The following is a 12,434-nucleotide window of genomic DNA, read 5'->3' as shown; positions in this document are numbered from 1 at the left end:
AAAATTAGGAAGCTCTGTTKCTACATAATGTCTTTTTTTAAGACTTGGTGAAAAATAGTCATTCTCTGAAGAAATTTAAGTAAGGAAAGAGTCAGTGTTAGCTGGAAGGAGTATGCATAAAGCAGCTTGTGAGCCAACTTGGAGGGTGCCAAGGAAACAAAAGCAGTCATAGCTAATAGTTCTGTGGGAGGAGGAAGAGGGTGATAGGCAGATATCACATTGTGAGATGCTAGTTTGTACCTGATCTTGAAAGGTAAAGGTGAAAATTTACTTAGGAGGAAGAGAAACTGGAAAGGAAAACTTTAATTGCTTACTCAGAGATAAAATCTTCAGCTTTCCACTCCTGCGTCTTTAACTAACTCTCTTGCTGTAACAGGACATAACTAATGGTAGCAAGTGGTGYCCAGGCTGGTAAGAGCCTGGGGCATGCTCTGCTATCAGCTGGGACTGAGGTGATTTGGGACATGTATACTCCACTTGARGCACCTCTCTGTTGCAGGAGTTAAGGGGGACTACAGGAGTGATGCTGGCATGTATAATAAAATATGATAAACCTCATATAGATGCTCTCATTCACAGGTAAGGCAGCTCTTTTTGCTGGAGTCTAGTTCTCCAAAAGGTTAAAGACTTTTACCTCTGACTGAGAGGACTTATCTGAGTGACTGCAAGCAGACAAGCTCTTAGTTCTGAGTAACTAACTGTGGCCTTGGGCCAACCATCCTCCAAATGTATCTAATGAAGAAACTGTTTTGGCTTTCAGGGGGGCAAAATAAATCGGAAATTACAGTTCTCAAAAGTTCTGASTTTGGCTAGTATAATAACTTGCTAGGCAGAGCAGATATAAATGTGTGTCTCAGTCCTAAAATACTGTTCTTCATATGCTCCAGTGATCACTGGCATAAGGACTGTATTGTATGAAGAATTAAATAGACAAGCTCTAAACAGCTACAGGAATTGTTATAATAGCATCTGTGTAGAAGGAGTTTATTGTTAAAGTTGAATAGTGGGGCTTGCTTCCTGGGCACTAACCTTTCTCCCTATTAATTCTTTGACATGGAAGGAATTAATAAGATTCTCACAGAATAGCTTCTGTACATGGCTTGAGGAAMTTAATGAGTATAAAAGAAACAGTATTATTCCTAAAGCTACTTCATTACTGCTGGCTTTACAATAGGACTTCTGCCTAAAATGTCTCTGTCTCCTGATTCACTTCCTCCTATAAACTTAGCAAAACAATAGACATTTCACAGAAGATATATAGCTCTGCTTTTCATCAGGAGAACATGTCAGGAAGAGTTCATTTGGCTGTAGCAAAGGAAGGGCTTTACTCTGTCACTATAAACTGGTGCTGTTTCTCAAGTAGCTGCTGTTCAGTTGACTTAGATGGAAATTACAGAAGGGAACCAATATTCCATACCTGCTTTATGACAAGAATTTACTCCTGCTTTGGGGTCAATGGGAAGGACTCTGCTCCCTGTGGTACAGAGGCATCCAAATGGAACACTGGTGTCTCTAGCTTAGTCTATGGCAACAGTCTAGAGCTGCTGACCTGCCAGGCTTTTTAACAAAAAAACACAAACAAACCAAAACTAAACAGAAACTTTATTCCTGTCTTCTCTGCAGAAAACAAAWGTGTATAGCTGGGAAAAGCTGACTTCAGCCACAATTTTGTTTAAAATTTGATTATTAAGAGGAAATAGGAACATAAATGAGTATCTTGGAAAAATTGGTTGTTTTTACTGAATAAAAGGAAGTTGTGTGTGCTAGACCATATGTTTTTCCACCTTTTCTAAGTTGCCAGCAAAACCTTGGCAAGCTCTGCATACTTGAACTTTCCCAATTATCATGATGACATAGATACCTTTTACTATTGGCAGSAAGTCTTCTAGGCCTTAATTATTCTCCAATTTTGTACCCATTAACAGCAAGTAATTCACATCTGAGGTAGTCATAGACAATTGTTGTAAAATAGAAAAGTTTGGTCAGTATGAAACAGTAATTAAAAACAGTCATCTGGAAAATGAGGAGAGAAAAAAAATTATTTCAGACAGGAACATGGCTTTTATTTGAAAGGTTCTTTCCCAGTGAAAGTTGGGCAGTGAAACAGTGAAATTGATTGATTTGAGTGGAATTAAGTTTAATAATCCAAAATTCTTTATCATTGTCTGACATATGTAGTCACTAACGGCATTACGTTTGCAATCAAAATATGGTTCAGGATTTAAATTTACATTCAAAATGTAAATTAAGCTGTATAACACATGGACTTCCTTAGCAAGAGAGAAGGAGTTTGAAGAGAGTGCTGAAATGTTCTTGCAGCAGTCGAGAAACACAAAATTTGTTTTGAGTGAAGCCACGAGACAGAATTTCTTTACAGAGAAAGTACCAGTGCCTAAAAGGACATATGGGATTTCTGAGGACAGCAGAAAAAAACAAGAAGCATATTTAAAAATAGATTGTATTAAAAGTAAAAATAACCGTGGGACATTTATCTAAAATGAAAGGATTTTTTTTCCCAGAAACTTCCTGTCCCATTCCTAACAGTCTGAATCAAATGCTCACCAGTGGCACTGGACTGACTGTCAGCTGTTCTTCTAGGGAAAAAGATTAAGGTAATCTTTCCCTGGATGTCACTTAATATAACTTAAAATGTTCAGAGAACAACTGTCTTTTAATACTTACGGGAAAATATAAAAATACTAAAATCAAAATTATTATTATGCTAAAGTGTGATTCACTACATGAGTAAATTATTTATGGAATCATGATAATGTCATYACACTGAGATCTTGCATCCCTGATGATAGATATAATTAGACCACTAATCTCTTTTAATTCACTACAAGAMAAACATAATGATTGAATATACATACAGCTAATTTACATTTTATATGTTGAAAAAATAATACTTTGTTAACCACTGTGTTATATTTCCCAGGGCAGTTTTTTGAGTGCATGTATGTATGTATTTATTCAGTGCTTGTAGCCTCAAGTCCTGTATATGTTTATACATACATTAAACTGTGTTTCTATAAGTAGTGAAGTCAAATTACTGTATCTGCATGTRTATTAATGCCAGTGCAGACTAATTCTGCGTTCTTCATAGGAACAGCAATAAGTTTTGATTCAAAAAGTACACTAAGGTGACTCTAATAATGTTGCTTCAAATAGTTTCAAGTGGTGTGCTTGGAAAAGGGTAAATACTTGACAGTTTAAAATTTATTTTTAAAACTCTGATAACAGTTATTGTCTTATTGGCTTCAAAGGGTGTCCAGGTATTTTTCATCTAAATGTCAAAAGGATAGAAAACATCTTGCAAGGAGAAAAGAATATTCAGCAGCTTGAAAATAYTATTCCCTAAAGTGGTGCCTTGAGAAACCTCCAGATATTAAATTAAGATGTTCATAAAAATTGCCTTTTGGTAAGCTTTATTTTTCCAACTAATAGTCCTGCCTTTACCTTTTTATCTTCAAAATTATAATTTCATAGCAGTTACAAAGAYGCTAGTTGAATTATATGGATGTTTAAGTGAAAAATTGGAAAACACAATYGTTATTTTTCAAATTGTACTAAAATCTGAATCCAGCTGTTTGCACAAAAATGTTTGTAAATTCCTCATTTCTGATCATTCTTCATTCCCTTGGAAGGCAGAACCAGTTCAAATTCCATATGAAGACAATTCCCAAAACAACACACAGCTTTTACACTATGATCCAAGGGCTAAAAATATGTTTGTGTGTGGATATATATATATATATATATATATATATATATAAAATATAGTAAGTGTATATATGGAAATACAGTAAAATATATGTAAATGGAGTAATAAATAGTATATTATTTCCATGCTTATATTGTAATATACATAATTATATGTTATATCTATATCTATATCTACATATATATATAAATATATATATATATACATATATATAAATATATATATATACATATATATTTATATATATAAATATATATAAATATATATAAATATATATTTATATATATATAAAAATGTCTAAGCAGTACATCTGCCTTCCAAAGTCAATGCATGGGAATAGCTGATTTGAATAATATTTTCATCATTGTTAAAAGGCTGTCTGATAGTTTGTGCCACCAGACTGGGGACTTGAAGATACATTTCTTGCTCCTTTTACAGTAATTGTCCCCAGAGTGGCCTAATATCAGAATGTGGGCTGTGGTTTTCACAGGCAGTAGCATAGATGCARTCAGCATGGAGTTTGTGCACAGTGAAGTTATTTTTGGGGCACAAGGTGGTGTTACTCAATCAACTCTGTATGAAATATTTGGGGATTTTCTGTGTCAGTCCACCCCCAGCTGCAGGTTCTGCCCTGTCCCAAACTGGAATTCCCTTTCATTGCAGTATGAACTGGGTTCTACCAGGGAGTGCTATGATGATTTACGCTGAATTYCTATTCTGTTTCTTCCATCTTTAAACAAGTTTGAGCATTATTTGACCAAACAAAGAGATGAATGACTGTTTTGATGTTAGATTGAAGAAAGTCTAAGTGTTCTGGCACTGAATTTCCAGCTTTGACAATGCTCTAGGCAAAAACAGAAGCCTTATTCCTTACAGAAAGAGCTGTATTTACGATTGTACGTGTCCCTTGTAGTGTCCTGTTAAGAAAGCTCAATCTCACATTTAATGAGACTGTAGAAAATTAAAGTTCAGCTCTAGTCTTAAGTGTAAGAAACATTAAATTACAAAATTTCTCAAACATGAACTGTTAACTTTCAACACGGAAGAGAGAAGGAGACGAGGGAAGGGGAGAAATCACGTTCAATCTTAGAAAGCTYACCAACTGGACCAAATTTCACAGTAATGTTAATTGCAATTAATTCCAGTCCATTTTTCAAGGACATCAGAAGATAAATTTACCCTAGTGCTATGGTCTTACAATCCTAATGAACTAATCTAAGTGAACTTAAAACAAGTTAATGAGTCACAGACTGAGTGAAAGAGTACAGGAAGACTTGGCGTCTATCTGATTATACGCGGGCTCGCATAAGGAACATGGCCAAGAGGAAAGTACTCTTAGAACTGTTTTGCAGCCCTAYCCAGTGATCCAGAGCTCTTGCTGTCCTCAAACCAGGCTGTCCCCAGGGACAATGCTGGAGGCAGAGCAGTGATGAGAAGGGCATATGGAAGGGAAATGCACAAACTAGGGGCGGAGAAGGTAAAGGCTGAAGGGACGWAATAAGGTCACCGTGGTGGCTGCTGCTTGGAACTTGAAGTAGTCCTCTGTCTAAAACAAATAAATCCGAAAGATAAGCAAAGATGGGAGTAACARTTCTGATACTGGGCGAGTACCGCGTAGCTCCGCGGCCAGCGGTGTAACCAAACAGGAGTGCCATGTCAGAGGTGGCCCTGTCCTTGAGCCCGTGCCCGGGGCAGCTGCGAGCCCAGCCCAACCCAGTCCCGAGCGGGCGCTTCCCGTGCCGCAGTGCCGGCGGAGCGCACCGCGCTGTGCGGAGCGCAATCACTGCCYGCACCGCTGCCGGGCGCGGAAAAGTCCCCGACGCTCCTCGACATCTGTCGGCTSGCTCACATTTCGCTTCGGGCAACATCTGCTTATTCACGGTGCCCCGCAGTGGAAACGGGACACGGACGCAATGTTATTGCCGCCGCGCCCTGCCACGTTCCGCAGTGCTCCTGTCACGGTTTCCTACACTCTTAATACCTGTCKAACGCCAGGGGCCGGACAACCGCTGCCCCCGCGGTGGCGGGAGGCCCCGGGGTGAGGCCGGGCCGGGGGCGGTGGGAGATGCCGGGGTGATCCCGGGGTGAGGCCGGGCCGGGGGCGGTGGGGGATGCCGGGGTGATCCCGGGTGAGGCCGGGCCGGGGGCGGTGGGGGATGTCGGGGTGATCCCGGGGTGAGGCCGGGCCGGGGGCGGTGGGGGATGCCGGGGTGATCCCGGGTGAGCCCGGGCCGGGGGCGGTGGGAGATGCCGGGTGATCCCGGGGTGAGGCCGGGCCGGGGGCGGTGGGGGATGCCGGGGTGATCCCGGGGTGAGCCCGGGCCGGGGGCGGTGGGGGATGTCGGGGTGATCCCGGGGTGAGGCCGGGCCGGGGGCGGTGGGAGATGCCGGGATGAGGCCGGGCCGGGGGCGGTGGGAGATGCCGGGTGATCCCGGGTGAGGCCGGGCCGGGGCCGTTCGGGGGTGGGGCGGGACCGCTCGGCGGCGCGCGTGGCTCCGAGTGTCCCCGACGGCCGCCCGGGAGCGCGCGCCAGCCGCGGGCGCGCGCACCGTCCCTCACCGCCCCCGACGAGGAAGCGGCGTTGATTGGCAGTAGCAGACAGCCAATGAGCGGTAGGGGGGCGGGAGCTCACTCGAGCTCTCAGCCAATGGGGAGTGGGCTGGGCGGGCGCCAGGAGGAGGCGGGGGCGGTGGCCGCAGGAGCGGTGCTGAGCGGAGCGGAGCGGAGCGGAGGGGTCGGGTCGCTTGCGCTGCGCTCTCGCTGTCTCGTCACCCCCACCCCCGCCAGGCACAGGCGACGGGCAGGTCCCGGCGCTGCAGGTGAGAGCCGCGCCGCGCTCCGGGGCCCTGCCTTCGGGAGAGGCTCGAGCTGGAGGCCGGATTGGGATCCCCGTCGGAGCCGTTGGGCAATGGCGGGCGGTGGGTCCGGGCGCGGGGAGCCGCTCCAGCCGCCGCCGCACCCGGGCCGGCGGCGCTGCCCGTGTTGGTGTCGGTTCGCGTGGACCGGGCTGGGGATGACTCCTGGGGACTCCACTGGGTGTGAGCCGTCGACCCTGCGGGGCTGCTGCTGCGGCGGGCGCGGGGAAGGTGAAGCTCTCCTTGCACGGCGCCAGGCGGGGAAGGGCAGGGCTGGGGCTTGCGAGGGATGACGACACTGACTCGGTTCCTGTAGGAGGGGAGAGCTCGCATCTCGGGGAAGTTTAGTGACCCACTCGGTGGTGGTGGCGGCGGCGGCGGCTTCGGTTTGGGGACGGGAGGAAAAGAAGGCGAGGAGGGAGTCCTAAACTTGAGCAAATGGGTTTTTTTGCTGTGGGCTTTGAAATCCCGGCGCTCCGGATGATGGCAGGTAACGATGCTGATTTGGTGGGAGGAGGTGTTTCTGCGGGGGAGAGTGAGGTTTTAAACAGCTCAGGGTCTGCTGAGTACCGGTAATGACCCAGCTAAGTCAAGCTTCTTGGTCTTGCCGTTGCCGCCTTCTATCTTGACTTTGCCTTTTTTGGCCTGTGGAAAGAATCCCCTCATCTCCCAGACCAAAACATCTGTATGAGAGACAGACCTCTCTTTATGTGCATTGAGGCTACCTGGTTAGGGAAGGACAGGATGTGTACGGTGTCTGCCTGGCTTGCTGTGTCTGTCTTTCTCAGCTGTCTTTGCTTGAAGTGACTCAGAAGCTGATAGATTCAGTCTTCTGAGCTGTCATCCTTTTGCCTGAGCAGTAAAGGAAGCCAGAAAGATGCAGGTGACATATGCTGCTCTTTGTAAACTGAACAGTTTGAAAACTAAATGCAGTCTTGCAGTTTTAAACGCTTGGATTACTTGATTAAAATCGTAGATTAGCTGGGGTAATTTAAAACTAGTACACCMCTGCTCATGTTTCCTGTACCTGTTTGTGTAAGTTTGATCATTTGACCCAGACTGGGGTAAAAAATGAGTCTTGGATGTGCTAGGCACTTTTGTTTCTGTTGTGCTGCACAATGTCCAYCAGACTGCTTAAAAGGCTGCCATGAGACTGTTTGCTCTTGCTGCTGGGGAGTGRGTGAGGGATTCCCTTCTGCTAATTTGGATTTAATGCCAGCATTTGTTCAGCTCTTCCTTAAAGGTAAAAACCTTTCCCCTGCTTTTAAAATTTAAAACAACAGTAGTGCATTGTTATAAAAGCCATAGTGAAGACTGCATTATGTAAGCAACTGAGTTTTCATTCTGGCTGTAGTGCAACAAAAGGATCATTCTCATATGTCTGTGACAAGAGCAGTGGAAAAGCACTGCTTCATTGGTTTCTTGGGCAGAGTGGACACACATGACGTTATGGCTTGTGTTTCTGCTTAAAGGTGAGCAGCAACTAAAAGAGTTTGCCAGCTGTATTTCAGATGGTGAAAACTTCTGAACTGCATTCTTTACTATTAACACTGAAGGCTAATGTGCTGGCTCTTTTATACCTGTATCTGCCTGAAATTATATTTTGCCAAACTTGCATTTTGCCTTCAAAGATAGTAATTATATTCTGCCAATTGAGACTTAAGCAGAATGTCTGTTTAGCAATCAGCTTAAGCAGAAAGTCTGTTTAGCACAGTGCAGCATCACTTTAGATATTCCTGATCTCTGATACACCACAGCTTCAGTGTGGTGAGCAGGAGAGGCGTTCAGATGCCACCTTGCCTTGKCTCTTCTGTGCTCAAATGTTCCAAACTCCCTTTGGTAAGTAGTTTACAAATCTGGATCTAGTTTTACTTTTTGATGCCTTTGAAACACCATCATAATAACATGGCTTTCTGACTGTGGTCTAGATATTGTGAACTATGAATTCTTTTAAATAGTGCCTTCAGAAAATATTTAAATGATATATCTTTCTAGTGGGTAGATGTCTGCTTTCTTTTTCTTGTGACAAGCCTTGTGCCTGTAGGTCTGAAAATCAGTATTGTGAACCTAGTTTTTACTAGGTGATATGTTTGGATKATTTGGTATTAGGCATGAGAAGTTTAATACTCATGGTCTGCTTGTGGAGCATACGGGCACCTTTTCCTACTTTAGAGCCAAATGAGCTACGTGCCTAAAGATATCCATATGTAATTCTGTGCTTCCCTGATTGTGGTTACAATTATCCTGAAGGTAACTGTGAATTCAATTGGTTGCCTAAAAATGCAGAACAAGAAAACTCTCTGYTTATTGCTGGAATTGAATAAAATGCTTCGTAGTCAAAAGTTTCCTGTGCTTGTACTAATCTGTGTTGTAATGCAAAGTAGCTAAAAGGTAACTTTTTGTTTCTGAGTTCTTGCGTGGTTTTCTTAGTTTGGAAGGTCCTGGAAAAACTGCATCTTCTTGTACAATAAGGCAGGAGAGCAGCAGATGCAGTTTGAAGATGGGTTTTTGGTTTGGTTTTTTAAATATAAATATTTTTAATCATCCATATAAACTAATACATGTGTGGCTTTTTGGTTCTTGGAAACTCCGTTTTTTAAAAAAAAAAAAATACTAGGATTTAATGATTTTCTGATTGCCTGAAATGAAGTCTCTAATGCTTGAACTGAAGACTAGCCTGTGAGATTAACAACTTCTTTGTAACATCAGATTTAATTTAAACTCTGTCATAATACCCAGAAATTCGAGAAGTGACCTTGCTCCTTTCAACTAAACCCAGTGACTGATTTTTTACTTAATGTAATGATGAATTATTCCTAGGAGGTGAAAATGAAAAAGTAAGAGACAAAACAATGATGTAACTGTACTGAGATACACTGAGCTAAGTGTTCTGAGTCTGGGATTGAATAGAATGCTGCATTTAATATTAATGTTACCTGGCTGGTTGGCTCACTGGGGATGAGAAGAATAATCTGGGGCTGACAGTGAAACAGTTGTTGTTATGTTGGGGTTGGTTCATAGCCGAATTTGGAACAAGACTTAAATGTTGTTCCTTTATGTGTTATCCTTCAAGGTTCCTTGCTTAGGGGAGGGGAACAATCAAAATTTCTTAATTTGGATATTGGTCTAGAATCTGCCTTGATGAATGCTCCTTGGAGTCTGAGGGATTGTGCYTGAGCTGCTGGTGCACTTGGTTAGATTCCTGTGGATCTTGGTGGACAGGATGTGTCAATATTTAAGGAGGTACTCAGCCCTGGATTAGTAAATAGGGGTAGAACTAACATGGCTGTTGTAACTGCACAGTAATGAGCTCCAAGGCAAAAAAAAAAAAAAAAAAAAAAGTCTCTCAGGCTTTAAGTGAGGTGGTTTAGTTCAAATTTTTAGAATATGCAAATATTTTAAAACTGTTCTGGCTTGCACAAGGTATTGTAAATATTTTGAATGTATTGGAAACCCGTATCTTGAATTGTTCAGCTTTGGGTCATATTGTAAACCCTTCCTGCTTGTGTAGAACTCTGCTTTAAGAACAAATTCCAACGCATCTATAGACCAAAAATTTTAAATAATCTTCTTTACCTTTCATCGTATACTCTAGACCAGTGAATGACAAACCAGACTGCAATATAATAGCAGAAATGGTGAGAATGAGAACTCTGTGTAGTATTAGTAAATATTTCTTTCAAAGAGCTATACTAAAACAAAAAAGGCTTGGTTTTATGTAATCTTTTGACATAAACTTACAGGTATAGTRTATGCCCTGCAAATGGGTGCCACTCAGACTTTCAGTGACACTGAACTCACAAGTATGTTTCTAAGTATCTTCTTATGCCTTTTGTGCTTTATGTATTGCACATGATGTTCTTGCAAGCTCTTAACTTTTGATATAAAGGTGTAAGTGGTTTGCTACTGTTAAAACTGGCTGACCTTGGTGTTACTGTAGTCTCTTGTTGCACAAGTGTGATATTCTTTCTGTCTTATTTTATTGTGTCTTTGTGCGTGAGTAGCACAAGTAGGGCTTGTTTTTCTGACTTTCATATGTGTTTGTGCATTAATCTCTCCCAGGTACCGGGTCAGTGTATCGCCAGCTGGTGACTGTAGCAAGAAAATTTATCCATTAACTGGGCTCTGAAAGGACTAGCTGAGTTCTCAAACCTGGCATCTCAAACTCTGCTTTCTGAGCATAGCCAGGGTTTTGGGTTACAAAACCAACTTGCACAGAACTTCTTACCTAGCATAGCAATAGTAGCTGAATGTTGAAATAAGATTTTTTTTTTTTGTTCTCAGTAGCAGATGCATAACCATGCTTGATTAATTTTAAAATAATATGACAAATAATGTAATGACCAGGGTTTGTTTTTTTTTTTTTCCTAATTTCAGCCTTAATAGGCTAAATAGAAGGGGCAAGGTGAATATGCATAATGGGCCCTTTTTAAAAGGGGTGATGTGAAGTACAGATTTCATTAAATAATCTGCCATGAGTCATAGGACAAATGGGACATGTTTTTGGTTTGACTTATGCCTCTCATCGTTTCCCTTAATTGAGACTTTCTTGGCAATTTGACTGRTACCTAGCTCCCTGCTGAGTGGAGCAATGCTGCTTTCTTCTTCGGAGAAATGTTAAATTGATAATAAATTATTAAATAAAATAAAAAGGTATAGATATGTTAAATGAACTCTCTGTATTTAATGGAACCACATGTWTACAACATCAACTTGTAGGCATTCTTACTTCCACAGTCCTTGAATAACATTCCTAAAAACAGTTTTCCCAAAGTCTTCAGGTTCTCCCCATCCCTTAAYAGCTGGAGTTAAAAGCTTCAAAACTCTTGATTTTTCATTTACCTGGAATAATCTCGCCACTCTAAGTTGCCTGATACCTGGTCARCATACAGTTGTGCTTAACTTGTAGGAGCTGTTAAACAGCTTTCTTCGAGCTCTAGAAGGATCTTAACTGTAGGAAATTATTCCRAAGTTCTTGCTGCATTGAGGTCACAGTTCCATTGCAAAAAAAGGGCACTCTGTTTTTATGGGAAAGTGGATAACCATTTCCTTTACACAACTTTCCTTTAGTTTTTGTGTGTTAGGAGAGAGCTTCATATGAAGAATGCTTTCAGTCTAGTGTCAAATACAGTGAGAAATAAATTGAGTGGTTAGCTCTTCCTCTTTTGGGCAATTAAATTTCTTGGAAACCCTTACACCAACACCTGGGAGCATTGCCATCCTACTGATTGTTATTTTAGGGCTTCAGAGTTGAGGTTTTTGTTGTTTTTGAAAGCTGGTTCACTTGAAAGTAGGAACAACCAGCGCCTATGGATAAAGTATGATCAACCAACAACCTTTAATTCATAGTGCCACTTCCCAAAACACATTTCCATACTGTCTTAAGCAGAATCCTAAGCAGAAAGATAAGTGAAAAAAAGTTTTATTCTCTTRCTGTGTCATTGCACAGCACTTTATTTATATCCTACAATTCATTGAGCACATTCTACCAAATATTCTGTTCCATTTTTTAATTCCTCCAACTTGATGCTTAAAATATTAGATCATTTTTATGAGATAGGAAAATTAAACTGTACAGTTTGTACTGTACTTTGGTACAGTCCAACACTTATTCCAAATTAGCGTCTTTAACTCTTGCTCATTTCAGCAAACAGTCCAGAGAGGTTTATCAGCACTGGTTTCTGTCCTATTTACTATTTCCTCAGGCTTTCTTTTAAATTGGCTAGGCAGTAATCATACATGATTCCTGATCTTTTCCCAGGTCACCAATAATTATGATAAACAGATTAGCAGTAGCTTGGTGAACACATCCAGCTTTGTAATATTTCTTGACTCTGTCTTTTCAGAATTTAAA

At 41.9% G+C, this 12,434-nt stretch overlaps 1 protein-coding gene across 3 annotated transcripts in view; it reads left to right on the top strand.

Moving 5' to 3' along the window:
- Window positions 1-6,404: 6,404 nt before the first annotated feature.
- PACSIN2 (protein kinase C and casein kinase substrate in neurons 2) overlaps window positions 6,405-12,434 on the top strand; it is a 52,405-nt gene continuing 46,375 nt past the window's right edge. For all 3 annotated transcript variants that reach the window (XM_057370554.1, XM_057370553.1, XM_057370552.1), the window contains exon 1: window positions 6,405-6,544. The gene's annotated coding sequence lies outside the window, so the exon portion shown is untranslated. The remainder of the gene's footprint in view (window positions 6,545-12,434) is intronic.

This window comes from Malurus melanocephalus, unplaced genomic scaffold, assembly GCF_030028575.1.
Source record: "Malurus melanocephalus ecotype Western Australia unplaced genomic scaffold, MMel_1.1 scaffold_128, whole genome shotgun sequence".
Classification (NCBI taxonomy): domain Eukaryota; kingdom Metazoa; phylum Chordata; class Aves; order Passeriformes; family Maluridae; genus Malurus; species Malurus melanocephalus.
The sequence above is the reverse complement of the archived record's forward strand: the minus strand, read 5'-3'. Positions and strand labels throughout refer to the sequence as shown.